A 6,000-nucleotide genomic window follows, 5' to 3' on the forward strand; every position below is an offset into this window, starting at 1 on the left:
TAATTTTATTATTTTGTTTTTTCTGAAAATTAGTTGTTGGACAATAATTACAAGTCTATTTTATCTCTCTTTGTTCAGGTTATGAATTAATTGTCTAAATAGTAAAAAGGGTCACAAGACAGTAACATGAGAAAAAATTGGGAAAAAAAATCAATTTTTCCATTTAAAAAAACGTGTAATTAAAGTAGTCGGATATAGGATATTCGAACTATCCAATCCGAAAATTTCAGATATCCAGATTTTAAGATATCCGAACTTCTCGGATCGGATACTGATATCAGATATCCGTATTTTCAGATACGGATATCCGATCCGAAATCCTCGGATCGGATATCCGATCCGTGATCAGGCCTAGTTACAACTTATTACTCACATACCTTTACTCACAAGTTCCAGACTGAACTTGCTACACAGAAGAATCCTATTCTACCCAACTTAAGTCCCTGACTTAAGTTCACTTAGCACTCCCGGAGTACTCACAACTCAGCTTCAACCTTGAAGCCTACAATCTGTATGTAATATGCTAATCACTCTTCCAATACCAAAAACAATACAAACGTTTGACTCTAATATGTAATTGGAAGCTACACATGAAATCCAAAACTAACATGACAAAGCTTAGGCTTGACAAACTTACTCTTAAACACTCTTTAGAATTTTCACGCATAAACTCACAAGTTGTTTCAAATATGAACAATTCTTTATATAAATAAACTTATGTATGCAAAGTAGGGTTTTCAAAAGATAAAAATTGTAACACTGCCGTTTTTCAAAACCCTTTGTAAAATAAATCTTTTGAAAACTTAACAAAAATATAATTTAGAAAAGATTATTATTTTGCAAAATCAGATTTTATAAGATAAAATCTCTCAAAGATCTTTTCTTAAATTAAAACTTATCTTTTATAAAACTTTCCATATTTAAAAGCTTGCCAAGCTTTGCCACGCTTTTAATATATTTCATGCATAAACTAACCAAATATATTTACAACAATCCTAGTAAAAATAAACTTAACAAAAACCTTAATAATAAGACTTTTAGTCTATTGCTGGATTGTCTCCTCAATCGTTGGATTGTATGAATACTTGGGCTTTACACACACCAGGACTAAGTTCCTGCTGTCTTCAACTCTTCTGCTCCTTGCTAGAACTTCGCAGACCAAGTTCCAATAGTACTTGTTGTCTTCAATGCAGTCCAAGCCAGCCTTCTTAGCTTGCTGTCAAGGTCCTATTAGGGAACTTTGTTTTGTGTTCCTGTTAGGGATCCCTTCTAGTTCTAATGAGGAACTCTTCTTCTATTCTCTTTATCTTTCCTTGAAATCTCCTTGGATTTTCATAGAGAGGCTACTCTTCCACTTCCAAAGTTAACTTCACCTGTTCTAATCAACATTTAGAGAAATCGCATTAGTTGAAGTTTGTTGTTACTCATCATCATCAAAACTCTTAAGCTTCAACACATACTTTATTCCTTAAAGGATTTGTATGGTTCTCCTCTGGCTTCACATACTCCAAAAGGAGTATCACTTCACAAGATCCGCCTCCATGGCTTGCAACTCATGAATGTCTCTCTCATTTGCCATCAAACACTTAGTTCCTGACAATACACATCAAACTTGTGAATTAGAAAAATAGAGCAGTAGAGATCTCATTATTCCCACAATTACCAGTATATTCTGGATTAACTGATTTCCATATATCATTAGTATACTTAGCCTAGATTACATGTTAGGTCCCTTAAAATAACATAAAGGCTAATGCTAGAAAAACACACATTCCACATAAATGAATTGAAAAAGATCACTCACATAAGTGAATAAATAAGCAATATTAGATTCAATATTTAATAATCACAACATTGCAGATTCTCAAAATAAACTACGGAGCACAATAAGGAACATCTCACCTTATAAAGAGACCCCCCCACACAACAAGCATTTAGGTTATCACATATATAACCAATCTGTTAATCAAGAGGGGCTAAAACACATTCTCGTGACACAAACCATTAGCCAACATAGTGAGCTGAAAACAACAAAATTGCTACCCCCACATAAGTTGCAATAACCAACGTTGAAACACAAGCAATTTAAAGGCCCCTCCAAACAATAGGGCCATACCTTCATATTATTTCAGTATGGGGTTCCTCTCTAAAAAAACAACCTCGACTAACCTAACTCTTTTAGGCTTTGGTCAAGATAACACTTTTACTTCTGCTATATAAACTAACCTACTTGTTAGTCTCATATTCTAACTCAAACCCCCACAACACACATCAAGGCATCACAAGAACTTTCCTGATAACTAGTGTGCGAGCACGTTGGAGTCCCATGGATTCCTCTTGTACTTGCTGCCTATGCAGGCTACCCTCTATGCAGCGCTATACAGAAATCACTCGCTTGACTTTAGTGTCTGCTCATGTGCTTAGCACATCCTCGTAAGTACCTCAAAACACGCACACGGGCTAGCTCTACTCCCTTTAGGTGCTCCTGCTAGAATTTGGTGTAGCCCACACGACGTTCCCAAATCAAACGCTCCACCTAACATCCATGACAATATTCATTTGTCTTGATATGATTGACTTCAATCTCAAACCTCCAGAATATTTGATTGCCAATCCATGCTAGTCGCTACATGACAAAGTCCTTCACCATATACAAGTAGCATAGCAACAATAATTATTTATACACACAATTATCAAATACTTCAACTTGGTACATGATTCCACTATCACGTTCCCAATTCTTGTGACCAAGGTTATACTTCTAATGGGGCGTTTGGCAACTGGGATAAGGATAATGAGGATAAGAAGGTAGGATAAGGATAGGGAATTAGTAAATGGAATAAGGATAAAAATTATGTTTCTATTGTTTGGTATGATTTGGTAATTAAATTGAGATAACTGGTAAAATTACTTAATTATCCTTACTAATCCATTTTTTTTTTTAAAGACTTACTAACATTTCTCCTCTCTTCTCTTCCTTCCCTTTCATTAAGGGGAAACTTTTCTTTATTTTTCAATTTTAATTCCCAAACCTTATACCTGCCCCTAGGGTGTTCAAACAAATCCGACCCGATGACCCGCCGACTCACAAAATACCCAAAGGGTAATTTGAGAATTTTTTGCATTTTTCGGGACAGGTACCCGACCTGCTAAAAAAGTGTTGTTTCGGGTTGGGTCATGGGCCAGACATTGAGTGAAGCAGGTACCTGATAATTTGTTAATTACCCGAAATATTTTTTTACTCTAGAGTCCAGGGTTACTGACTTTACTTAATCTAAAACATATATCTCTTGCACCGCACACTCATTTTATCTCTCATCTTACCCTCTCAAAGACTCAAACTATCAAAATCACAAATTCTTACATCTCAATCCACCATAAACCTACTTTATCTAATTCTCTGGCGATCATACCACATAAATTTAGGCTTTAAATCTCGATCTATTCCCCTCCCTCACTCTCTCAACAACCTCTCTTTCCCTCAAAGCCTTAAACCAGATGAACATACACACCTAGACCAGTTCAATGGGTTAGGGGCCCATTTAAAACCTTGACCCAGCCCTTTTAAAAGGGTTTTATCCATCTAATATTTAAATGAGGCAGGCTTTTAAAGGGTTATTAAATAATGGGCTTTTAAAGGGTTGGGTCTGAATTAAAAAGGGCTAAAATTAGGTAACTCTTATGAGGCTTTTTTTATCCTATTTTTTCTGTTTCTAAAACTTCCTAACATCAAATTATAATATCTTGAAAATAAAAATTCCTAATTTCCACCAAATTATGAGCCCTATAAAATTCCCAATTCATTTTTAAGAATAGGATACAATTCATTGCAATGATGTATAGGATACTGTAAATGTCTAACGGAAAGTGTAAGCGTAGAAGAACATGTTGTGAGAAAATCATGTACTGGCAGCCTTATGATAATGCTGGTACAGGTATGGCTAGTGCTGAGGTTCCATCTCGAATAATGTTAGAATGGAAAAGTTCTAATCTGTATCTGCTGGAACAAATTATTTGATAGCATGGAATTATTGACTGAGAAAAGGAAGTGATGTAAATATTAACTGAGAAAAGGAAGTGAAGTAATTATTGACTGAGCAAAGGAGCTAGAATTCATGGGCACTTTAGTTTTTAACAACCCAATTTTTTCTTTATTCTAACCTATGTTGTTTTGCTTAACCATATTTCCTTTGAAGATATGACTGAGATTGATGACAAGCAGCTGGTTTTATATGCACAGATGGCCAACCTTGTTAGTGTGATACTTCAGTGACCTGGCTTGAAACTGATAGTGAAGACTCCACCTTGATGCGCTTTAGTATGTTATTCTAACTTTATGATGATGGAAGTCAAACCCATTTTATAACAGGTTATAGACTGCGCTCTAATAAGTAATAAGTCCAAAATAGGTGTTTGGATTTAAAGCCCAATACACATGACAAAGTGCAAGTGCAGAATTTGATATTTTGGGTTGGATGTTGTTGAGCCTATTTCGGTTATTTAATATTTTGTGATATATTCTGCTTATATTTAAATATTTATCTGGATAAATCTTTGTTAAAGATTGAATAATTATGTCTAACAGATTTGTTTTGCAGATTCCAATAAACAAGGGATAATGATAAGATTAATATTTGAATTTGTTATTATCCTAACAAATTCTGTTTTTCAGATTCAAATAAAGTTGTTTATATCCCTTGAAGATAGGCTGGATTGTTTGCTGAATTCAAACGTTAATTTTGAAGCCACACAAATAGCGTTTGTTGAATAATTCAAATGACGTTGAAGACTTAAACGGCTGCTTCAAAATTCAAATTCAAGTTTCAGCTCTACAACTCCTATAAATAGCGTGCAAGCGTGCTGAAGAAAAAACAACAAGAACACACAAGAATTATCAAGCTTCATATTCTACGCTAAAGCAAGAGTTGTTAAACACATTTCCTCTCTAGTTCTTTAATACCTTATTGTGTGATTAGATTGAAAGAAAAGAAAAGTATATCAAGAGCTTAAAAAATTATTATCAAACAGTGATATACTAAGAGTAGTATTATAATACTCAAAGTATAAGTGAGGTAGCTTTTTATTTCTAGGATCTGAGTTGCTAAAGTGTAGCTGGGCGGCTGCGGAGAGAAGATAGGTTGATCTTCTAGGTGCTTTAGGACTCTAAAGGAAGAAATAAAAAGAAGTTAAAATCCTACGGGTTGGACAACCCTAGGCGGAGACGTAGGCATATTTATTCACTAGTAGAAAAATAGAATTAGGCAACCCCCCTATGGCAATGGTTCATGAAAACCGTTGCCAACTTGCTGTGAGCGCCAGCCAACTTGCTGTGAGCGCCATTTTAAAAAAAAAAAAAATTGGTTTTATTTGGCAACGGTTAACCGTTGCCAATTGATAAAATTTAAAAAAAAAATTAAAAGGGGTAGATTGGCAACGGTTAACCGTTGCCAATTTAAAAAAAAAATTCGGGTTTTTGAATACAAACAGCAAGCTGTGCAAACGTTCTTCTTTCACCTCCAAAAACGCGCGCCTTCCTCTCCCCAAACCATTCCTCCATTGAATTGAAGCTTCCATTGAAGGGTTTTGTTCTTCTGCCTCCCTCAAGCACGAACTCCCCTGTTCTTCTGCCTCCCTCAAGCACGCACTCCCCTGTTCTTCTGCTTTCACCCCTCAAGCACGCACGCACTCAGGTCTTCTCTTCTGCCTCCCTCCATATATAGCAGCTCCTCCATTATTGAAGTATGTAGCAGCTCCTCCATTGTTATAGCGCTCCTCATTGCTAGGTAAGTCGTAATAACGCTCCTCCATTGTTATGGTTTTTGAAGAATTGGTCTTTAAATTAGTTAATATTGACAATGCAAGTTGCTTGTAATTGCTAGGGTTTGTCAAGAATTGGTCTTTTGTGTTAGCATGAATTGGATATGTGATGTTGGAACTTGAATAGAGTTATTTATAATTAGAAGTTCCATGGTATTGAAAAGATGATATACCCTTGTATCT

This window comes from Chenopodium quinoa, unplaced genomic scaffold (genome assembly GCF_001683475.1).
Source record: "Chenopodium quinoa cultivar QQ74 unplaced genomic scaffold, ASM168347v1, whole genome shotgun sequence".
Lineage (NCBI taxonomy): Eukaryota > Viridiplantae > Streptophyta > Magnoliopsida > Caryophyllales > Amaranthaceae > Chenopodium > Chenopodium quinoa.